This window comes from Corvus brachyrhynchos, unplaced genomic scaffold (assembly GCF_000691975.1).
Source record: "Corvus brachyrhynchos isolate BGI_N302 unplaced genomic scaffold, ASM69197v1 scaffold152, whole genome shotgun sequence".
In the NCBI taxonomy this organism is placed as follows: Eukaryota; Metazoa; Chordata; class Aves; order Passeriformes; family Corvidae; genus Corvus; species Corvus brachyrhynchos.
Genome location: NW_008237447.1, coordinates 5,372,911 through 5,398,970, shown reverse-complemented (window position 1 = coordinate 5,398,970; position 26,060 = coordinate 5,372,911). Strand labels below are relative to the sequence as shown.

At 36.6% G+C, this 26,060-nt stretch overlaps 1 protein-coding gene across 1 annotated transcript in view; it reads right to left on the bottom strand.

The window, feature by feature from the left end:
* Nucleotides 1-26,060, bottom strand: part of ROBO1 (roundabout guidance receptor 1) — a 704,028-nt gene that overhangs the window by 676,690 nt on the left and 1,278 nt on the right. The gene's annotated exons all lie outside the window — the stretch shown is intronic.

Here is a 26,060-nt window from a genome sequence, read left to right as displayed (position 1 = left end):
AGAAAGCTGCAAAATCTTTCTATTTCCTTCTTATGACCCGAGAAAACCTAAATCTATTAAAAGCACATTTTCATAGCAGCAGGATAAAAATGTTTTTACTACATTTATCTTCAAAATTGGTGGTGTTAAATAGTGCCAGGGGATAAATAACCATAAAATATCACATTAGTGTACAGGGTACTGCTCTAACTAGGCATGAGGGGATGTCTCTCTACCCTTTCATTTCTCCTTTCTATTTGTCCCATTAGAGCTGTGCAATCATTCATCAGTCACTGTGGCAAGCAGTGCTGCTCCATCCCGACTCCTGCCTAAAACAAGACCTAAGAAATAAAGCCACAGAGAGAAAATAGAGTTCACAGCATTCCAGAGATGTCCACACCTACATTCATGACTGATTTTCTGCCATAACACTCTTGCTATTTATGGAAATAATGTTTTAACAGTGTCACATACTAAGTCTTGAACTCATATGAGAGAAACACTTGTTTTGCACATTAGATAGAACTAGCAAAAAAGTCCGAATTGTTAAAAACCATGCCAAAACTCCCAACTTTCAGCTCTAATTTAAAACCCAGAGGTTGCAATCAGCTTCTGTTAATCTAATTCTGCTTCAGACTCCTGGCACATCCAGCAAACTTATGATAACTTAGCACAGATGAGCTGTTAAATTGTTTGAGCTTAAGGCAGATGCTATTATTCCAATCAAAATACCAAAGCAGTAGCATTGGATCCTAAAATAAACTTAATAAAAAATTGGACAAAGCATAATATTTATCCATGGTAAAGTCACATTTTTTTAAACTAAGAATGTTGGGAAAAACAACACAGTTTGTGGAAAAGTATTGACATATTTTTTGATAATAATGCATCTAGCAGTTCTTTATCTATTATGCATCCCCCAACATCCCCCAAGTAAATAGAGAGGAGTAACTCACAAGAACATTGGACACATTTTTTCCATATATTATCTTGCAGGAATCAACCAGAACATTCACTTTCTCACTAAAGTGTATTTTTCAGCAAAAAATATGAAAGATAAATGTCTGAATGTGGGAGCAAAGCTAGAGTATTTGCTATGTGTCTCACAGAAATCAATAATACCACCTTATGGTTCATACATGTTCTTTGTTTTTCGAAGGATAACATATATCCTAAAATACTTTGAAATACTGAAATTGATGTTCAGAAGATTAGGCTTCCTCAGGAAATCTTGCAAAGGAAGATTTCCTTAAAGGACTGAAAACTGCACATTCATGTTGTTTATTCCTTCAGACACTCATTAAGCACATACTCATTCCAAATATGCCTCTAACAGATGTTTTAAAGAAAATAGACTTCTTAAGGAAAAAACTAAACAATAAAACCCCTGAACTGTTAAGCTCTGAATAAAATGCAGAAAGAACTGAAAAAGTGTAGAGTCTTCCTTTCAAAGATTAAGCAATTTATTGAATTTGTAGCTACTGGGAGCTCTAAACCATCTGGATTTTGTTAATCTAAATTATTTATGAAATCAAGGAAAAGAAGTATCATACTTCAAACCCATGATGTATGAAGTATAGAGGTCGGTAGACATGCATTTCTAAATAACTCTAGCAAGACTGAGTCTGACTCATAAAATTACCATTTTCTTTCACTGAAATTAAGGAGTGATCTCGCCAAAATAAACAGCAGAAGGCCTATGTTGAAACTCCCCAGTTTCATGTTATGGTCAAGAGTCAACATACCTGTAGCCTTGATGACCTCATGGACACAGTACATGCTTTAGATTTTTTACTTGTTAACTGCTTCTGAGTCAAAGCCTAAATCCACCAATGCTATGAGCCTAACAAAGTCAGGGATTTATTTTAAATTTAAAGTGATTTTTTTTCAGCTAACATGAGCCAGAGACCTTGGAGACAAGTGGAATAGTCATAATGGCAACTCTTCAACATTCAGATCACTGGCAGTAAGGGATAAAGGAAATTCAAGAGCAAAGCAGAAAGAACAGTCTCATCTGAAATATTTCATCCACAAATTCATACATTTTGTATTGACACTGCATCTGTTGCTGCAGTGGATTTTATGAAGTGTCTCAAAGCAACTTGGAGATGGCCCTTTTGTCATAGGGAGTGCCAGATAAAATTAAGAGGACTGAAATTATGGACAGTCACTTTGCAGATAGAAAAACATACCTTCCTCATTTTCTCTCCAAGCCTGACACTCATGCTTCACTGAAATTTGTGTCTGTGCAGATGTAGGAGTTTACTGCATTCCACAGTTCAAATGTTTGGATGGAAAGAAAAGCATAATGTTTAACTGAACTTGTTTAAAAGAGCAGCAGACCTCTAGGAAGCTATGAAATATACGGTGTGTCAAACATGGAGAATTTAATACACAACAATCTTCGAGTACTCCATCGTAAAATAAGCAATAGAACAAAAATAAAGTCCACATCAGCCTTACAGTAGGAATGTTTCATCAGTATTATCAGGAGACAGACTGTTTCACAAACTTTTGAGAGCAGTTATGCCTGTTCCCATGTAATCCAATACAGCCACAGCAAAATAAGAAATTTGAGGTGTTTGATCCCATTGTGAACAACCACCATTCCCTCAGTACAGAATTCAGCCAATACATTAAGTGTGAATATATATGTTGAAAAACTTCCAGCAGCAAAGCTTAATTAGAACTAGAAACAGATCTTCATTTTTTACCTTCATCATTCAGCTGCTAATCAAGCAACACCTGAAGGTCTGGGTCATCCCATCAGAATGGGAAACCAAGAGCCCAACCTGCTGGCAACATCTGAGAAGCACATACGAGCTGCATGCATTTGGGAGAGCCTGCTCCAAAATTACAGTAACACTCTATACTTAACATAAATCAACTCTTGGGGAAATAAATTTCAGCACTAGCTGGCTCCAATGGCTATAGTTGAATATGTGGTAAATTGCCATTCAAACTGGTTTCACTGTATTTTTATTTATACTCTCCAGATCCAAATGCTATATGGCTCACAAAAAACTACTTCTATAGGCTGTTCAAATCTTTGGCTTTTCTCCAAGAGTTCTGCTGGTTTAGATTCTACGCACCCAGGAGGAGCTATTCGCGCTTCAGACATTTATATTAGCACTGTAAATATTCTGTAATGGAGAGAAAATGTCAGGGCATTTCACAGGAAACTATTCCAGAGTTTCATAGTCAAAAAAGATATCTCTGCTGCTCTCTTTTCCATGTTACTTCATTTTTTATGAATGACACTAAGGATGTAAAATAATGTCTCCACATAAATATTCAGTAATGGATTTTTGACCAGCTGAACTGAGACACAGCATGTTTATTCCTTAATCGGAGCCTCATGATGATGGCAACCTTTAATCTTGGGAGAGGGGTCACTAAAACACAAATGCTGCTCCTAAGACAACACAGCCTTTCAACTGACTTCAATAAGGATTTAGAGATGGGGACAACTGATTTAAGGGATACTATTATCCATACTAGTATCAGATTTTGGTGGGGGGTAAGGAAGTTGTATGGGCTTTTTGTTTCTTGGTATTGAGAAAGATAAATGAAATATCACACTGAATCTTTTTGCAGAACCTTTCAAGTTTAAAACACTCCAAGTTTTCTTTAAAAAAAGAATCTGATATGACAGCACCTGACTAAAGGCAGACCAACCCAATCTGTACACAGAAGTTGAAATCCAGTATATTTCATGTGTATTTTCTGACCACAGGCTCTAGCAATATTTCACATGTAGAAAACAAAGCTTTCTCCTATATTTAGCAAAACCCTGAAAAGTTCATGGGACACAGGATGGGGCTCGATTTTGAATTCTTTTTCATATCGTTTTGGGGTTATATAGAGAGGATGATTCCCATGATACATGTACAACTTTTGCTCTGTCACAGGAATCATGTGATTTTGCTTCTTGGGTAGGAAATATGATCTCATATGAACAGCAAAATATGACATCAACAAGCACATTGCTTATAAACTTGTAACCTCCATTATACAATATGGATGAAACTTCATGTTGTTAATGCAAAATAGCTTCAATTTCTGAATATTAAAATCCTTTTTTTAATCTTGAAAAGTTTTTTCACTGAGTTTTTCTCTGAAAAGAACTGGACACTGGTACAGATTTATGATGAAAAAGAGTCAAAATCTATGGTTCTAGGACCCTCTTTTTCCTCATTTAACCAGCAACAGTTTTCAGTTACACAAGCACAGTAAAGAAAAATTAGTTTTATCTACCAAACATATAGATCAGGATCAGAGGCCATTACCAGATGCTGTCTTGTGTTTTCAAATGTATAAAACACTTCATTTGCTATAAAATGATGCCCTTTACTTCATTCATAGTTCACTCATGATCACAAAGAGAAGTATCACAGTCTTGCTGCTTATTGTCCAGATCAAGCAAAAGAAATTAATTTCATAGACAGATTTTATATCTACTTTGAAAATTTCCTAACATTTGTTGTCTCAGTCAACACTAACTGATATTTATCTAGACTCAAAATTAAGGGTTCTTTTTCTTCTTACATAGATGACTCCTCTGCAAGCACTTAGATCATCTATAAAAAGTCTTAAAATGACAAAACCAATGTTTCATTATTTTTCTATGTATTATAGCCACTAAAGATCTAAATCATTCTTCTGGAGAAACAACATTATTTTGCATAACTGTTATACAAATATATACAAATACATATTTATATGTTCTACATATAAAGCAATCTTAATTTAAAAATTCATTTTCTATTTCCTTATTGCCACCTCTCTTCCCCTGCTTCCCCCTTTAAGACATTTGTGAAACTGTCAATGCGTTTCAACCAAATTGTCTTTGACAGTGTTTATATTCTTGCAGTCACTTGGAGCCCAAATTAAGAGAGAACTGATTCACTCTAGAATGCTTCTGGTATATGCCAGCCAGAAACAGGATCTGCACTGTGTGGTGTCACAGAGGTGTGGGTTATCCAGCCCACAACACAGCACTCTAGGACAAGACTGTGATTCATGCTCCTCCCCCAAAACTGAAATTGCAAGAAATGCAGGCCCTGTTGATACATTTTTAATCATTATTTTTTTAATCTTAACCAGAATTCAGTTTAAAACAATAATTATTTAGTCTCTTCTGTCTTCAATATATTGAACTCCCTATCTAGAGAATATATGTTCCATTAAGTAAGTTTTACTTTTTGTCTAGACACTGTGGTTTAGAGAACAAAATCCTAAAAAGGAAGAATGCTGTATGAAATGTCTAAGTTAGCAGAAGAATCTGAATACTGCATGGTCCTAAATGATGTCTTCTATTAAGCAAATTATCAAGTTAGCTGAATATGAAAAATAAGGAAAAAAAAGAAGAAAAAAGAAAAATATTTTCATTTTTCAAAACAAAATGAAGGCTAGATGCTATTGGTAATGTAAAAATTTTCTATTGAGTTAAAAACCTGCAAAGTCAAAGTTGAAGGAATTTTTTAAAGATTTTTTCCCCAACTTCATCTTAGTTGCATACTTACTAGGAAGCTTTCCTATTTAGATGAAAATTCTCTTTTTCAGGAATGCAAACACTGGTCTTCATGTTCTACAAATAAATCATTTTTAAATACCTCTTGATGTAGTTTGTGACTTTGTTTTTTCTTTCCCAAAGTGAGTATTATCCAACATTTAACTGCTTTTCTGATAGAAGTTACTGTCTAAAATGAAAATATTTTGTGGTTTTTTTCAAAAATTCAGTGGGAATATGTATTGGGTTAACTGCAGTGAATGTTTATTACATCTACTCAGCAACTTATTTGTTTAGATTACTTTCATAGAAGAACAATTTTTTAATCTTTGTGAACATCACAAAGTGAAGAACGCACACTTAAGTTTCTGATGCAAGACAGGAATGCTGAACATTTAGAAAACAAAACGGTCTATGGAAACATTCCTGTAATACACGTGGCCACAAGTGTTCTTAAAAAAAAAAAATTAGCCAAATTAACTTTTCTACCTCAACTGGGTTGGGTTGGTTGGTTGATTGGTTTTTATGTGGTTGGGTTTTCTTAATCTTGTAGTGGCTCTGTAGTTCCAGCAAGTTAAGCTTTTGATGTTGGTGGATAGAAGGATGGATGGATGGATGGATGGATGGATGGATGGATAGATGGATGGATGGATGGATATAAAATATTTTCACAAATCATGATCAGATTTCACTTACAATTTTTTTAGGAAAACTTACTTTTCTCCAAAAGCACTGAACAAGCAACTTGTTGATACATAATTGTGAGACACAATGACATATGCACTTTCACGTCCAGAAACTTCTCTGACAAAACCTAGTGTGTTTCTATCTTGTGTTACCACCAGTGAACATCTTGATTAAGTTAAACGTGAAATACAACACACATGTCCTTAATCTACATACTCTAGTATCTAGTTCTTGGTTTCATAAGCCACCTTTCTCCTGAGATGTATCCACTTAGGTCATGACTAGATAAAGTGGGGATTATTCTGAGGTTAATTCATTCAGTAGAAACTTCCAGATACTCAGCTTTATGATTCTGGCATGCCAAAGTTTTCTTTTCTAAGTGGTCTTAATAGAAGACAGAGCCAGAAGTTTTCATGGCTCCATTTAAACCATTCAAAGTCACAAACTGAAGTTTGTAAGCAGAATACATCCTAGAAAGCCGTAGTGAAGGAAACTGGTTTCATGTCATCCTAAGATCTATGATTTGGACAAGAGAGAGGGAGGTTTTAAAAAAATACAGCAGGAAAAATTTCTTTCCTCCCATTGTATCAGAGCAGTTTATTCTCATTAGGCTGCCTCTGGCTGCTGATTTCTGCCTGCCAATACATTGCTGGTCTACCCCAAATTCTTTTTTAACAATGTTTCATCCTTTTGGTCTGGTTTTCATTTATTAACAGGAACAGGAAAAGAAAACCAAGGAAAAACCAAACCCTAAAAAAATATATCTATACATTGGCTCAGAAAATAAACCATAACAAATTCCACATAGAAAATAATAACATTTTACTATTCTATTACCCCAAAATACCAATTAAAAAAAGAGACGGAATGGCAAATATAAGTTATTAAAGTGAAGTATATTTATGAACCTTATGAAAGTAAAGTTGGGTAATAGCAGTGTCTTTTAGAAAATCTTATTTTTGGAAAATATAGTGTAATTTCCATTTTAACTGGACATCTAAAACTGGAAGAATATGTACTCCTACAACTTTAATTAGGGAATCAGATAAACTAATGAGAAATAATTTGTCCTACTGCAGGGGCCCACTAAGTTACCCTTTACACAGATCAAGTTAAGCACACAATCAGGTTTTTTCAGAATACGAGAGAGGCTGAATAATTTCATTCTAAGGATATAAGCAACACTATAATTTATTATACATTTCTTAAAAGCTCAAATTTCAGTGCTCCTGTGGCAGGCATTTGAAGGTTGGGTGTTGGAGCAGATGGAATGTTTTACAGCAAGACTTTAATTCTCAGTCCAAAAGGCATTGCTTTTGCTTCTGGTCAAAGGTGAATTTATTCCCTCTGCTAGCTCTGTCCTGGGGCTCTCCCTAGGCAAGGTCTGTCAACTGTTCCATGCCTCTGCCAAATTACGTGATGATTTTGTCATGTGGGCTAATATTCCCCAGTGATTCAGTTTTAATCAAATGCATGGAAGTGAAGCATTGCTGAACAGAGTGGTAACAAAACCAAGCACTTTTGCAAGATATGGAAGAAGTACAGTTGGGTTTTAAAACTTGTGCGAAGGTAAAAATCCTTCCCCAACTCAGAAAGGCTCTGCAAAGAAGTTACTACAGACAGGATCTCACATTTATAAGTGACTTTGTAAATCTGTAACCTTTCTCACTGCGATAATAGAAAATATAATTCATGTTGAAATTTAATGTGCGGAGCAAGGGATTGAGCTCCATATGGGTGAATTTTAGGCCTGCTGCTTCCTACATGCTCCAACTACATCCACCAGCTTAGTAGAATTTTACAGCAGCTTGAATAATAATCTATTCAAGTGCTGGGATAAGGTTTTAAAAGACAATGGCAGCAGCAAGAGATGGCTCAGACCACAGAAGTGAGCTTCTGCTGAGGGATACAGATCATGCAGGTTTTGCAACAGTCTAATATTATACAGTAATGAAGGTGTTATAATTGACTGTCTCACTGAATACATTGAAATACTTATTTTGTGCTGCACTATAGTAGTGCGTGCTATGGTCGTGCAGAGAATCATAAATAAAACAAAAACTGAAATAAAATAAAGTAAAATAAATTACAAAAATTCAAAGGCCATTTCTAGATTAGCAGATGGTTTATAGATGGATTGGGGCAACCCTGTGGAGAGAAACAGTTGATGCTGACAACACGTGTCCATAATGTACACCTTTCAAGGCTTTTTATTTCAGATTAACTCTAGTCTGGCTCTCTGGACTGAATGCCCATTTGCAGCTGGAGTGCATTAGTTACACTCCTGGAGTGTGCTAAATCTTCCAAATCTGAATCCTAGTTTCATCTGAAAGGAATCAAGTCGAGGCACTGCAAAAGCTCCACATGACATGAACCAAAGCTCAATAAGAAAGAAAGAAAAATATGCACTTCAAAAGCATGCTCTTGATTCAAACTAACACACTAACAAAGATGTGCCTTGAAAATACATATGCATATCTCAGCCCACACACATATGTATAGAAATATATATGTATTACTAGCTTAAAAAAACCAAAAACAACAAAACATTTCTAGCATAAATTAGTGGATATCATTTATCTGTTTTCCTTATGAGTTAATTTTCTTTGTTTACTACAAACCAGCATGGCTCTACCAGGATTAATTTGCCCAGTACTTTTTTTAAAACTTCAGTCTAATTAAATTTTAAATCTTTTAATGAGCCTTATCATACAATTTTTTCCTCCATTAAAATTTGATCTCAGAATAGTGATCCAGTAATTTGAAACTAGTTAAAATTGTTCATTAGCATGGAATTTTGAATACTGAATTAGATGTTGCACATACTTGTAAAACAAATGTTGCATGTTAAACAAGGTGGTGTTCTGTAATAGCACACAGCTTATCAGGGAAGCTATCTGTGTACATTTAGCTTACAGTCTTGCCAAGTACACCAGTTGATTGCCTTGGCAATAACTTTATCTTTATAAATAACAAGACATTTATTTCTAAGCAACAATGGAAAAAATAGCTTTGAGTCTGATTCTACAACAATAAACTCGGGGATGCACATGTGAAAATACTTAGAAATAAGAAGGTACAGACCCACAGAACCTTCAAGTACTACTGAAAAACTAACAAACATAAACTCTCATTTATAGGGATAGGGGAAGAAGGGCTTGTGTATTTTGTCATTGACACACACACTACAGCAGAGTTAGAAGACAGAATTTAGGGATATAAAATTCAAGATTTTTTTTTCTGGTATTCAAGATTTCTGTGTTGGTTTAGAAGACCATTTGCTCAGTTACAACCAGCAAATATTTTGATTTTTTTTTAAACTCAGGTGTATTTCTCATTTCCCAACAGACAGTTTCCAATAAGCATCTAGAGCACTTACTAACTGAAAAATGTTTTATTTTTAAGTGTGCTCTGCTGCTCAGAGTTTTACATTGCACAGCTTGGGAACACATCTCCTTTCCTTTACATTTGTGCATCCTGAAGAGTGTGTGCTCAGTAGATACAGGACTGTACACTGAAAAAAGAGCAATGTAATTGCACTGTGCTACAGTAGGCACTCCAGAAAGCACCTTCCTCAGCACATCACCACTTCTTACAGAAAGCAACTCTGTTTATCCCTAAGGACTTCAGTTGGCTGATGCAGAGTAGGTCCGCATCTTATTAGGATGTCTTCATTGAATAAGTATCCCAGAAAAATCAGGACCTGGCCTTAAATTCTCTGCTACTCTGCTACTTTAAAATAGTTTGTGTTTCTGCCTGTATGTACAGGCTGTGTACTCCACAATAATATTTATGTATCCATCCCATAGTAGCAGAATATTTTAGACACCTTGATGCTCTGATATTTCAGATGCTCAGAATCATTTGATGTTTACAGCAGTCAATGACATGTGGGATATGGTGATAGGTGAGCACCAGCTTTGAAAAGCTCTTGTCCACAGTACAAGTCCACAAGTCTCTTCAGCTGACAGCATTGTTGGGAATGAAGGCAGTTGCATTTAACATGGAAAATGTTTTCCATGAAGTTGTGAACGAAGAATTGTCCTGAAAATGCATTTTTTATGTATACCAAAGAAGCAAAGCAATGACAAAAGCTAACATTTAAAATGCAAAACAGCCAGTGCTGTGTGACACAGTGTGAGATGTATCTGAAAGTCTTAAGGTTGACTAATTGAATTGCCATTGATAAGATGTCACTTAAAGAGACATCTCTGCAGTGAAACATGGGCTTGCTGTAAATGACCTGTCATTAGAGCCATGGGTAATGTCCGTGTCCAGACTGAAAAATATTGTAGCTCCCAGCAATATGCTCAGTAGGAATTAAAACAGCAAGAATGCTAAGAAGTCAGTGTACATGAACCACCAGAGAATTATGCCTCAGGTGCTACGTTAATTTACTTGTTGGCATACATTAATTGAAACCAATCAATAAGGCCGGTGGTACAACAGAGGGAATGCAAAAGAAGTAATCGATTGCCACACTTATTCATTTCAAACTTGGAAAACAGGAATAATTTAGTCTAAGATTTTTCATTTCTGTCAATACAGATAATGGGATTACTTATTTATTTTCTATTCTTTCAGCACTAATTATAATAACTATGATGCCTTTCAACAATCTTCGTGTAAACCCCAGTATTCTGATTAGCAGCTGTTAACTTGCTTATAATGGGAGTGACTTCTTCCCTCTGAGAAATTAGAAATTATATGTTTTTGCTATTGCAAATAATGTTAATTATTTTGTCACAGTGAAAGCAATTATATATTTTAATAGTTATAAACTTGAATTCAATTTGATTTTTCCATTTTTGGCATACTAGCTTTTAGAATTTTTCATTCCCAAAGATAAATATGTTCAAAGTAATTTTGTAAGAACAGAAAGAGCCGTGCTTCTGATTTGTTTTTTATTCAATTTTCTCTAATGTATTCATTCTATATGTCCAGTGTTGACTGGTATACCATATAATTTGATTTTTAATGCAGGTTATTTTTAAGGTGGGTTGCCGGGGCTTTTCTTTTTCTTTTTTCTTTTTTTTTTTTCTTCTGTTGTCTTATTTTCTACAATTATTTCTGTGAGCTCCAGCAGTCAGTTCTCAAGACCACACTGCCTAAAAAGATAAATAAATAGGACCATTGTTTCCTATGTTGCATTTATCACCCTCTTTTCACAAAAACTGCTCATCCTTACTGATCTTCTGTTCCCAGAGAGATCAGTGGAAATCAGCACACTGTTATTCATAACTTTTGCACAAGGAATGGGAATTTATTTTGTGGTAAACATGGTGCCAGATACTGTCATTATGTCTTTGGTGACACTGAGTTTTCACAACATTTGTCTGTAAATGAATAAAACCTGAAAATTTAGCCTTTACAAATCTGTAACAGCATTACTTTCCTTCTGATAATGCTCAAAGGCATTAACTCCGCATAATAGTGCTCAATTCAACCTCCAGACAAAGAATGGATCTGCAACTCTCCTTGTGTTCACTGAAGCCATGGATGTACAGAATTGGAACAAGATGGGTCAGTAAACATTGTTTGCATGGTTTTGGAGGAGTGCAGGCAAGCCATGAAAGATGCTGCACAGAAAAAAAAAAAAAGACAAATTAACCTGTATTGATTGATGGGCAGGATGCTTATTTGGGGGTTGCCCATACCTGGCAGATTTTTCCCACACTGATGTGTTTAGCTTGTAAGTGAACTGAACCATCTAGCTGCAAGTTCTATGTACATGTCTTTGTCTCCAAACTCTTGCTTAATTTGGTTCTTAAACATCACTTCTACAGGATTATTTTCTAGTGCAGTCTAATTACTCCTTATTCTTGAAGGAAAACCCCCCAAACAACACAGCAAAGCAAAATTATAGGGAAAAATCACCCACAACTATTACCTTTTTGTTAGACTGAAGATAACATAACCCTGCAGGTGTCACTTTTGCTGGAGACTGGAAATATTGGTGAGTACTAGAAATGTAGACAGTGAGGGTGGTGTTCCTGCTAAACAAGTGTGAAAGCAAAATAGTAATTAACACCCAACTGGCACACCAATTTTCTGTTTACTCAAGTAAGTTTACTGCAGGCCTTTAAAATTACCTGTTGACTACTAATGTGGCAGAGATGTGTGAAACACTGAGAAACAGTAACAAACTCACTTAGGTCCTTTTCCAGGACAATGCTCTACAACGGTGTGGAGTTATGGATTATACATTTTTCAACAGTTCTCCGGCCAAAGGTTAATTCAATTCCCAGAAAGGACAAAGTCCTGTCTGCCAATTAGTGTGTAATGTGTGAGACTGAAACCAAGCACTGAATCCCAGGTTGCTGCTTTGGGAATTCAAAGTCAGGCTGAAGCTTATTTTCCCTCTCATATTCTCTAAATCTTATTCACGATTAAGAATTTCTATAGTTTGAAGTAGTTTGAGCTTTTCATTTTGAAGCTTGAAAGTAAGAATAGTGACATTTCCTGTCATAAGAAGTTAGAATTGAAATATACATATCATAATTATAAAAGTGGAAGTAGATACTTCCATCTCAAACTTTATAATTTTTTTTTTAAACGTTGGTAAAAGAAAAAGCTCTATAGCAGGCAAAAGAAATAAAGTATCCTACATCGGACTGCTCAAAGTTTTTGCTGTTTTCTTGCAGCTGCAGTGTAAGATTCAGAGACAGCTATTGAATAGGTCTATTAAAGTAAAAAAAAATCACCTTTATGTAATTTGCACTACTCATTTAAGACACTAACCATGTACAATAACAGGTAAAGACATAACAATTCTCCTTTCTTGCAGTCATAAAGGCTAAATACTTTGCATTTGATAAGTCCTATGTAATTGCTCAAATCCAGAACTAAGATTATCTCATATAGCTTCTATTTGAATGGAGAGATTTAGTAGCTGCATTTGTGTGGGACGGAGCAACAGCCAATTTATGGATTTGTTTCCTGTCAGTAAATCTAGGGGCTGCTCTCTCATTTTCAGGAGCTACTACTGATAGCAACTACACCTGATTTTCTCTCTGTTTTACCCCCCAACACCCCTTCCTTTTCCTTTGAAAGTTGTGCCATTCAGCTTCTTCTGGAACAATGTCATAGGCTGTCCCTGTGGATGCCTGCAATAAACAGCTTGTGCTGTGAAGGTTCCCTTCCTAAAGATTCAGGTCCTAAATCCCTTCTCTGGCTCTATTACCACAATGCTAGTTTCAATTCATTCCTCTTTCTTCCAGCCACAGTGGAAAATGGTGCATACCATCAGGTCAGCTCCACATTTCCCAGTTTCCCACCAGCACATGCCCAAGTCATGTGGAGGGACAAAACAGGAAAGGATCTGGGACTGGTCTGGAGCAGCTTGTTTCTCATTAGCCAGCCAAGAAGTACACACTGCTCAGTCACTCAGTGAGACTCAGAATAAATAAATACTGTGGTCATGTGGACCTTAATTTGGGTCTCTCTCTTTTCCTCGGCTACTTGTAGGAATTTAGTTATCTGTGAGACCTCACAAGCAAACTGAACTGCAAAGTCAGGCAGCAGATTCCAAGATTAGCCATGAACAGAGACTGGCTGTCATTGTAATTGCTCAAATGTTTTGTCTTTTCCTGTTTGAAGCATGTGAGAAGGGGACAATATAAAATCATCCCAATTTCAGGCACAAGACCCCCACCTATGTTGGCCAACACCACTGTGAAAACCAGCTTGAGAACCAGTGTGACTGGTCCCCTCTTTTCAGACAAGTTTTATCTTAAAGACTATGGCTTTATCAAGTATGTATTAAATAGAATAACTTTGCAAAGAAGCTAGCAAAATGTATCCTACCCTGAGCTGTTAAGCATCCTAAGATAAACAATGAAAGAACAGATTTCTTATCAAAAGGAGACAAAATGGACAGACAGGGGCCAAAGGGATAGTAATACTATTATTGAAGGCTTACTGCACCAACACTTGTCCAAGTCAGGTTTGCTAAAAAGCCCCAACAAACCACTAGCAGCTTTGCAAAGAGATGGCAAAGGCTGGAATTTACCCAGAGTGCTTCAGCTGTACTTTGTCTTTTAATATACAATAATTCACAGAAGTCTCACTTGAGAGGGAAAAGCATCCTGTAAGCAAGTGCACTGTTTCTGTAGGACATATAATGCTTGAGGATCCTCAACCCAGTGTCTCAAGTTTTTGTTCAAAGATCCATTTTTAAAGCATTGTATAAATGGCTTCACAATTTAATTAAAGGCTTATAAGCTTTATTGAATGAACTCTTCAGCATGCTCTGCTCACCAGCTTATGACTACAGAGACATTATTTAGGGAACATTAACCTCAATCTTTCATTTGAGTCAAAACTTACAATTTTAAACTTTTAAAGGCAACTTATCTTCCACATAAAATTACAAACAAAAAGTGGATTTCAAACACAATATAAAATAACTGCCTATCAATCTTCCCTACCAGACCTTCCACGCTCATACTATCTTAGCCTGCAGATCCAATTATCCTCCAACATTTGCTGCTCAACCATGCTGAGATTATTCACCAGCCCTCCAGTTAGACTGTAATAAGAGGTCTGTGGGTGCATTTACACTCAGAGAAATAAGGTATAAATGCTGGAATTGCCGTCACATCTTTTTGAGTTACATGCACAGCCATAAACTGTACAGTAATGAATCAGACTATTTAAAAAAAAAAAAAAAAATATATATATATATATAGGTGCAGCATGCCTTCAAGATGATACAGCTCTTGACCTAAAGGCCTTACAAACAATGTGCTAATATCACATGGAAGATATTTCCTCCTGTGCCCAGACAGCCAAAGCTCCAACACGGATATGCGATTACCCTCTGTAAAGGCAATCTCTGCCCCTTACTATTTTTATTCTTTTTTTAAGCTTTACATCTTAAGAAAGTAATTGTACACACTGAAACTGTGTTGACCTCAAAGATAAGTTCTGCACAAAATTTGGCAGACTTTCTGCTGCTCAGCAAAAAAATATAACAGCAGATTAATGATGAAATGGTTTCTGATACTCCAGTCCTCATGGTGTTTTGCTCACTGCAGTAGTTGTACATCACGGTGAAAGAAAAGCCCTCTGCCACAGGACATCAGTATACATTGCCAAAAATGTCAGAACCACAGTTTTCAGCCCAAAGCTGCAACTACTTGAACTACAGGAGTCATTTCATTAGCTGACAGCTGTAATAAGCTGTTCTTTCTCTGTGTGGAGAAGCTACTGGTAGGAGGTACAATTCACACAGGCAGCCTCCATAAATCATATACCACTTTAAGAAAAATATACTTAAGGAAACATTCACAAAGTAATGTGAAGTATTTTTCCTATTTATTATCCATATGTTCTTAGGGCAATCATGCATTAGTATTTTGCATTTCAAAAGCTCTCAACAGACTTTCAAGACATGGACAAATTTCAGGAAAATTCAAACATTTTGTTCCCATTTGTACTATTATTTCTGATATAGAGAATCTAGAGCCTTGCTGTTTCTTGATGACCTGTTTCTAGTGAATATATTCCTATTGACCCAGAGAAAACAAAATTAGGTGCTTTAGTTACAGGTGGAAACCATGATGCTCGTGTTTATTTACTGTGTTGCTACTATGTAAGGTAATAAAAAATTGTAACTGGAAATGTAATCAGCTGGAAAAGCAACTAAGAAATTTCAAAACCATGTGGTAATAATGAAATGCAGTGTATCATTGAATAATTAACATACATAGACATTTTCTAGTCTTTAATGCTGTGATAACCGTTCGTCTCCTAAATGTCTAAGGAAAGCCATGAAGGTGGTGGGAAGAGGCTTCAGTGTCACAAACAAGTGTTTGCCAGCTACTGCTGAGCCAGGCAAGTAATAGGTCCTCAGATCTACCTCTTCAAATGGTTTTTCTATTATTCAAACACTTTTTATGGAAACCATTGAAAATTGCTGGTAGGTAATAATGCAACTGAACACCCAGCTTTGTTTTGTTTCTTTAAATCCAAGTTACATTCCCTCCACTAACCCAAATCAGGTGTGTAATCTCCATTTTCATAGCGAATCTCCTCTATTCTTCACCAGTAGCTTATTGTTAAAGAAGCAGAAATACTATGATTAAACAAAAATAACATTAATAGAAAGATGGGTTGTGTAATATTTGATATTGCATTTATGGCACTATTTTTTTTATCACATAGCACTATACAAGCAATTACACAGCTTGTAGATTTGGTTTGAGGTTTTGTTTGTTTTTCTTTGTTTTGTTTGTTTCACTGTTCTTTGGTTTGGTTTTTTTAAAATTTGGAAGCACACTGGAAAGGATTTATCTGGCATTTTACTTTAGATGATTAGTACCAATCAATTAAAAAACTACTGCAGTTGAAGCAGAGTCTTGGAGAGGGGTGTTGCATCTCTGTGGCAGACACATAATTAGCTGTCACATCCACAGAGTATTCCCTAGCACCAGGGAAAAACAACAAAGCAGAGCAAAACCAGCACCTCATTCCTGCACTCCAGCAATGGCTCTAACCAGCAGGTGGTCCAGGTGGAGCAGCATTTAAGTTGTCTTAGATGCCTATGGAAGCAGTTCTTATCCATTAAGTTTTCTGAGCCATTTTAAGATGTCATAAAGAAGAAAAATACACTGTCAAGGTTATGTATTTCCATTACTTTTTTCCAGAATTGCTGATGAGAAGAGTTATCTGTTCCACTAGAGGGAGGAGCAGGCTCAGGAACTGAATTTCCAACTAATGTTTCAGTGCCACCTACAACAGACTTATTGCTTCATGAAGGATGGTCTGTTGTCAGAAAGTGTTGAAAGGGCAAAACTGGAATAGGAAGTTTTGTAGCAACAACAATAAAAGAAAAGCAAAAAAGGAAGAATCCCACTTGAGGTAATTTGGATTTCTTATTTTGTCCCTGCTTATCTGGAAAAGGCATGTTGTTTTCGTTATAAATCATGTATTTCATAATATATTTAGATTTCTAGATCATGCTTTTCTTTGACATAGAGCTAGTTACCTGGAGCAGAGCAGCAATTTGTGTCTTATCTCCTTTCTTGTAAAGCGCTTCATGTAGATGTTTTCTTGTATTCTGTCTTATTTCATCTTATTGCTAAGATTTGGTAACAAGACAGTATCTTTAAGTATGGTATATTTAAGAACTTATAGATCATTCATACCTTTTAAGTATGAAGATATTAATACTTCTGATTCTAGTGTTTTTTCCCTGAAATATAATTGAGATAGAACAGACCTAGAGATTTCAAAATTTCAATTTTTCCCAAAGAAAACTCAAGAAATGCAAAGCCTCCATGTCAGAGCTTCTATCTGTTTGCCTCCATATAACTATAGAGCAAATCATTGTCATGAAAAGATTAAGGTCACTCACCACAGAAACTATTTTTAGTGACTTTGGTTGGGACAAGTCCCGTGCAGCATAAGGAGACAGAGGAACAGCTGTATCTTATGCAGACAAGCAAGGCTACAAGGAGACATGGCTTTAGTCCAACCTATCCATCTTACCTGGAACCAGCCATGCATTCCTCTCCGCCTCCTCCCACCCTGAAGCAGTGCTCAGACTGATGTTCAATTTTTCCTTTAGGGCATTTTGTGATGCCATCCATGCAGGTGACTTACACACAGTACTAAGCATGTTTCTGTCTTCTGGTTGGGTTTGACCAGCAGCTGCCACATTTGACTCTCTCTCTGAGAGACAGTCTTGACACAAACAAACAAACCCCCTCTGTGTTGTGAATTCAATCTAGACAAGACTCCGGCAAAGAGGAGTGCTGTATTCAGAGGGGAAGGTGCACTTAAATGTTGGTTCTCAAGTCCCCAGGGAATTGGTTTCATAGTGCTTTAGCACACACCCCTAGAAAATCTTGTTCCTTGCAGAAGTTTTACTGTAGCACATTCCATGAGGCCAGAAGGAGACATTATCTACAGAGCTTGAAAAATTCTGTTTATCCTGGACCAAAGACATTAAACTCCCTGGTTATTAAGACAGAAGCCTTGAACTTGATGGGATGCAAAGAGTAGGGTCAACATGCTTCTGGCAGCCCCAGCAGGAAATGTGCTGCATGATTTTATATTGCCTAGTGTTTTCTAAATATTTAGTCTCTCATGCTTCTCATTACTGTAGCTCAGCCAAGAATCAATGAAAGTCTGAGTAACTGAGGTCAGCTGAAATTTTCCTGCCTTCCCAGAGATGTGTGAGAGTTTGAACCATTCTGCACAGCAACATGTTAAATTATAGTCAGAATAAAACCAGAAAGATCTTTAGAATCACCCATGATCACCTCAGCAGAAAAGCGCAGAACTGTCTTGTACTAAACTGCAAGAAATATCTTGAGGTTGTCTTATTATAGGTTATTCCTGACATCAGGATAAGAAGTGTGTAGTCCGAGATTAGGAATGCATTGCAGAGTCATACAGAGGTCAGTGAGAAGAAATTTGCATTATTTTTCTATTTCCAAAGTATATAGATTTCCCTTCTGACTGTCTCGATCTGTGATGATAAACAGATGAGCAGAGAAGCTGTAGAATTCACACTTGGTTCCTGTTGTCAGAAAAAAACATTCTGAATAATATCTTCCATCTATGGCTGGGCTCTCTCTGGATCAATGCAAAGTTATGGCCACTGCCTCTTTTGATCTCTGCTGATTAGCACAGAACTTGTGTCTCATTAGTCAGAGGTGGGTGATGCTGGGCACTGAGGGCACTTTAGCAGCAGCAGATTATGAACTATGCAGCCTTACAAAAAGTATCACAATAAAACGGATGTATTTCACTTTGCAGTATTCTGCATGTCTTGGTATAGGTCAAGATCAGTTTCACCCCATTTCATCTTTTAAAGTGCTGCCTACTGCTGTGAGTTGCATGAAGTGAAATTGTTTCATTGGCACGAATCAATGGGAAGAGGAACAAAAGAATTATTGTACTTGTACTTAAAATTATTTATCAAGCCAAGCAAATACATACCATTATGAATTGTCCTAAAATAACCAAGGAGGGTAACCATCAGCAAAAAATTCAGGCAGCCACTTCAAGCCTATAGGCATTTTTTTTCCTTGCATATAAATATCTGTGACCTCAGATAATAAACAAGAAATTTACCCTAATGAAAGTAGAAACCTATTCTAGCAGATTTAAGATAACCTTTCTTGAAAAACAGGGTGCAACATTTAAATAAACAATATTCAAAATGCTTGTTTATACAGAAATACAGTTGTGAACTATTTTGCCAGTATGAATGGGCTATGGCATAATTGCACATTGGCTCTGTCACACATGACAATAAAGGAATGATATTGAGAGAGGATAAAGAAATCTTTCAGACCACCTACTTCAAATTTCTCCTAGCAGAGATTTTGAGAGACTGATTTCTTATTTGAAATAAAGTTCACAGTCAGGATGGTTCCTCATATTATGGATATATTGTGAGAAATTGAAAAAAAAGAAAGAAATAACACATTAGCAATCTACATGCAAACACAAGCAAAAACACTTTAATTACACAAGCTACTGATAGAAACACAACACCCCTCTGCAATCAAGTTTAGGTATGGCAAGGCATGAAAATGCCCATCCTTTCTCTTAGCCATCATGCTTACTACATAATATTTGTAATCAGAACTTTTAAGATGAAAATACCTCACTATCTCAGAACATGTCCAAGACCAAAACTTTGTATCTTATATCTTACATATACATTTCAAGATTGAAAACTTTGTTCTTCTTGAGTTGAACTGTTATGGACAGAACTCTGTTCATTTGATTAAAGTATGGTTTTGATCTTTTTCAACCAAGATAATGCTTCAAGGTAGAGAAATACCAATTATCCTACACATTGTTGAGGAAGTAGAAAATTAAAATTCTGGTTTGGGTAATGTGTTGAACACAACTCAAGTGATGTAATGCTCTTCATTCCACCATGGCTGTAAAATTATGGAAAATGTAGTATTTTCCCCTTAGAAGAGAAGAAAACTACTTCTTGGTTTTGCTTGCCATCTAGTCATTATCATTATTTAGATATATGTTATTTATTTGGTGGTCCTCTCCTTACTGTGGCTGTTTTCTGATATGAGGTTCACTAATACACACAGGCTGTGGGTTACTCCAAAATACACTTCAGCAAATAGAGTTAAATTTAACTCGCAGTATCAAATCTCTGTGCAAGATGAAGAATATTTGGACCCTGTAATTCCTTCTGCCATACTTTCCATTCTCTCATTCCTCTCATATTTCACCCAGAGGAAGTGTTCCTATCTTTGCATAACAGAATGGAGATAGTTCAAAAGAGTGCCTTGCTTTCATCCATGTACAGCACACCCAATCTGAAAGTTATTTGAAATAGCTTCTTCAGTGCCTCATTATGATGCCATGGGCAGTTAAACTTGATAACCATACCTTAGTATGGGAAACAGTGACACTTTTTGAATTTCCTTAGATCTTATGGGTGCAATATTGTCAAGAACAGCTTTTTTCTTCTTTATAAAAACAGTCAGAAGGGCTGTTAGCCAAAAATACTTATCTGTATCAGGGGTGTATCTAGGGACTGAAGTTGGCTTTGTCATATTCAAATATTTCAGTTAGAACTGTTTGCAGTCCTGTCTGCTTACAGACAATTTGTTTAATTTTCCTGTTCAATTTTTAATGCAAAAAGGATTTTTTGTTTCAGTTGCCAGCTATAAAAACTCAAGCATGGGTTCAAAGAGTAAAACCTTAAATTCATTTATCACTAATAAAGTTCTTTACACATCTAGGGTGGATTTGAGACATAAACTTGCAGAGTAATTTATCTGAGTCACAACTACCACTGGTAATAAAGGAGAGTGAAAGAAAAGCATTTGCCTTTCACATATTAAGTTGGGTGTGGCAGGAATTGCAGTTAGAAGAAGTTTTGAAAATTTGGAAAGTTTTATAATGAATCAAAATGAGTTTACAGCTCTTTTGTCCAGCTGTTCTTATTAAAATCCTTAAGTATTTGCATTCTTGGAACAAGAACAAGTTACAAACACAGTTGCAATTTGCTTAGATTTCCATATTTGCCCAGGGCAACACCATATGCAGTAAATCTCTCCTGTAGTTAGGTAACTTGTTCTTACATCTGTATTGGTTTGGAGGATCACTTTACCTTTCATTTTTAGGGATTTTTTTGGTGCTTTCTATCACTATTTTATTTTGAGTGTGAAACTCTTAATGAAGACTTGAAAAAAGTTCCTTAAGCCTTGGGGTTTTTTTAGAATGTACTGCAGGACACTAAAAAGTTGATTTAAGCAATACAACACACGTATGCTCACAGCAAGTGCTTTGCAATGACAAAATTTCTTCCATTATCTTTCTGCAGTTGTTTTTAGAAAGAAAAGAGCTGGAAGAACTTAAAAAAAAGGCAAATAAAATAAACCAAGAGTTTAATTGACAATTGTTTTTGAGTTCAAGCAAGCACATATAATACTAGAAACATCAAAGTGTGATATATTAGATCATATAGTCATATATGTTTGGTTTTGAATATATAGTCACCATTATAGCAAACTTAGTGTGAAAAGTCACCATTGTTGGCAACTGAATCCTATTTTAACAGGTAAGTCAAATTCTTTCTTATGACACTTTTAGGAGCAGAACAGGCTTAATTGTTATGGGTGAATAACAAAGATGCACGCTTAAGTTCATTTCTTGTGCCTTTCCATTTCTTCTCTCCCACAGAAGCTCTGAGAGGGAAATCCAGAGCATGCAATGGAATTTATGCAGAATAATTTCCCCTAAACTGAAGAAAGAGATATAGAAAAAGCCACATTCTAATTGCTTCTTAAGCTGTTTCTTTCTTCAGCCTGAAAATTTCTCCAGAGGAATGGGGATGATTCAGAACTTTCTCAGATAGGGAACTTAGATCAACGCGGAGTGATGCAGAATTAGCATGAAAGGACTTTTGAGCTCAGTGCCATGCCTTGGTTGAAGGAAGCCCTGTGCTCTGAACCAGGTGAAGATCCAGGCAGCCTGAATTACAGTATAAACCATAGCAGTTTCTTTACTTCAAAAGACTGAGGAGAAAAAGAAGGAGTGATATATTGGGCTGGAATTGCTTCATGTGGAATTGAGGGCCCTCAACTCCAGCTCTTGCCAGGTCTTGTGACTCTGTTTTAGGTCTCTGATACCTCCTCAGCCCTAAGAAACTATTCAATGTTATGATTCAAGGAAGGTTAATGGAAGATGGACAAGGAACATCTTCCATCTCTATTGTGCAAGGAGAAAAGGATGACATTTGGGGCCCTAGCCCCAAGTAAGAAAGTTTGTGGCTCAGAAGCTCAAGCACTTGTCTGAAGACAAGGCTTTCACGGCTCTGCCTCCTACTCTCCTTAGATCAAATCTTAACGTTATAACCGCACAGTATTTGTCTGACGCCAGTTGTACTACACACCGCTCTTGCCTGACCGCTCATTTTCTCTTGCCACACTTATATTGTTGGTAAATAGATCAACTAACTTACTCTGGGGAGCAAGAGATGAGTTGAGTGTGGAAAGAGGACAAATACACTCAATGTGTTCACTACTGACAAAGGAAAAATCTAGAGGACACTTGGGGAAACAAATTTACTGTACGAGAAGACGACTTGGCAGACCTGGAGAACAGACCTGGAAATGGTTAAGAAAAGATGGATGATAAAGGATTAGAAACAAAGAAAAACGTCCTTATGGAAGGCACACAGAGATGGCCAGGGAAGATAGGAGGATGGTCCACACTTGGACATCACTATGAACAAGGACAGATTAATCAGTGGAGAAGTTTGGAGGACAGAGTTAATTGAAGGAAAGGATTGATGTGTTTGGCAAACTATAAATTGGCAATGGTGAGAGAGAACTGATGGGGTTGATGATTAGAAGGACAGGGAATTAAAGATTTATGGACTGAGCAGTTTAGACAGATAGAATATTACAGGGGAAACATAGGATGTCGACTAAGTCTCTTGTAGATTGGAAGAAACCTTTCCTTGTGTCTCCCAACATGCTGGGGGAGGATTACTTGAGTCTTGTAAAACCTAATGGTGCTGTTTAACCTACATGCTCAAGTATAGATCCTTGCTTTACAATTCTTTCAAGGGCTTTAGGGTTATTCATTTTCCCTGTCCTTTCTACAGCTTTTTTTTTTTTTAAGTCTATCATGTAATTGTTGTGGAGGACACACAATGATTCTCTTTGTATTTCTGTTGTGTGGTGGATCACTTTGATGAATGTAGAAATTTGAAATTGTCTAAACTTTCCTTGAGGAGACCCTTTTCCCTATAATACAGGCAAATATGTGTACAAATCCACTCAACTTGCTTGAGTTATCGTGTCATGAAACATGGAAAGAGGTGGAAGAAACATTAGACCATAAGCTCCTCCTGAACCTAGAACCAAGGGATGAACTATTTCCACAGGGCTTGATGAATACAACTTAAAATAAAGTGTTGGAAAATAGTGTTACCCAGAAACTTTAGTATTGATACGCAATTACTCTAATATTTCCTCAACAGAAGAGATAAAAATATGTAAAATTCCTGATCTTGTATGTTAACAAAGAAGTAGTTAAGAACATAACAAGGCCATACAGAAATACATTAGTACAAGGACATACATGATATAAGTTTAAAAAAAATTTGCATTTTAAGACACAGAAAAGGGCATCTGGAAAAGACATCCAAGTAGAAAAAGTCAAGTTTAAGCCCACTATCTAAATCTCCACCTCTTTCTTTCACAAGCACGGGCTTGTAGCCTCAGATGGAGTCACACATCACACACAAAACTTCTGCCACCTGCCACCTGGGAGTCCAGGTCTGGTTCTAAAGAAAAGCAACATGAGATTGCTATGTGGTTCTGAGGACACAGAACACACTCAAAAGGGCAAGTGCAAAATCTGGGCAAACAAAAATCACAGTTTCCTAATAATTTTCATGGTTTTACCTAAAGACTCATTTGCTTGACAGCTGATTCCACCACAGAAACATCACAGCCCATGGAATTCCTCTCACATAAAAGGTCTAGAAAATACAAATCCCTTCCTTTCTCCCATCATCATTTTTTCTTTCTTTCTCCTTTTTTACACAATTACCTGTTGACCTACACAAGTTTGCTAAACTATGCCACAGCTAACAAGTCAGGGAATCCCAGACAGAAGAAGACAGACTTCTCAACTCTCAGTTCACTTAATACTTTACACATGAGTAAAGTATATTGCATGTGCTTATTGGTATACATTGAAATTTCTTATGGTTTCCTAAAAACCAATAAAATCTGAGCCTCCTGCGAATAACATATTTGCCTCTGTTTCTTAGATTGAAATTTGGTTGTGCACATAGACCTTGAAAAGCTACTTGAAGGAAATATTTTGTATTTATAAGGTCCATGTGGATTATGTTGCTTATTGTGGTCCAAACCCAATTGCATCAGAGACAACATGAAAAGTCCACAGAGTGGGAAAAGAGAAAAAAAGCCTCAAACAAAAGAAATAAAGAAAAGCATCAGAACTCAAATAGCCTTCCCTCTTTTTAAAAACCTATTGGGAGACTCTGTCTAATAAACCTTTTGTTTATGCCCTGCATATGCCTCGTTGTAGAACTGGTTGAGTCCTCCTCATTTCTCCAATATTCAACTGGTCAATACTCAATATCAAGGATTCAATATTACCAGGGAAAGCAAGAGGAAAGGGTTGAAATTTCCTTCCACTGACTAAAAAGTCAATAAACAATCACCAAGCTAAGCTGTTTCACGTTTTCACAATGGCATCTTTTGTTTTTATGAGGGTTCTTATGGAAATCAGTGCAGCTTCTAGGCAAGTGTCAGCCATGGTACCAAAAATGCTTGCAGAAATCTGGTATTGTAGAGGGTTGGGACACAATTGCTGTACAATTTGCAGAAGTTTGGCTGTGTTTGCTGGAAGACTGAAAAGCTATAAATTACTCTGAGAAGCACTAGGATAATTTAACTAGCTTTCTGCCTTCTTTCCTTGTCCCTAATCACCAAAAGCTGTATCTCTTTCCACACTGCTAGAGCCTCTTTATGCCAGTGCAATGCCCCTGGAATGTACAGCAGTACAAGATATAAGTAGAAGACACCCATACAGACAAATATAAAATGAATGAAGAAAAGCAGCACGTAGTAAAAGTCAGATGTGATGTTTGAAGATTAGTCTTACTACTCCATAATACAGCAGGACATTCCTAATCTGTTTTGTCTACAAAGTGCGTCCAACAAAGGCTTATTTTCCTTAAGTGAGGAGGGTGAACTTCAGCTTAACAAGAAACCTTCACAAATGCCAGCTCTTGCCTATCAGTTGAACCTCGATGTTTATCTACACACAATGGTCTAGGATTAGAGAATTGCTCCTTCTACCCGCACATCTGCCAAACACGGGTAGGACACAAAACGTTTTTCCCTCAAAAGAGAAAAAAAAAGCCTCTAAAGGTCTTCAGTTTACCCAGCACAACCACCAACTTAAAAAAAACCCCAAACAATTCTTTTTATAACTGAAACGTGAAATAGAAATGAAAAGCATCTTAACTCCATTTAAATCCATTTTTGAGTCATCGATCATTAATTAACCCTAATACATCCCAACGAACACGAGGGAAAAAAAAAAAAACCAAAAAATTGGATTCTGATCTTGTTATAAGTAAAGTTGTATTATTGCATCCTGAATTTCGCATGTGTGTTTTGCACTTCTCTCTTCATATGTTTTTATGGCGGGTTTTTGGGTTTTTCTTTTGTTTTTTGTTTTGATTTTTTTTTTTTTTTTTAATACCTTCTCACTCAGGTGCGGCAACATTCCTACTGCCAGCCCTGCACCGAAGGAGCGGTTCTTGGTCCACCCCCCCGCGTGGCAGAACGGCGCAGGGACCGAGGGAAGCCGGCCGGGAGCCCCCCCCCCGCACCGG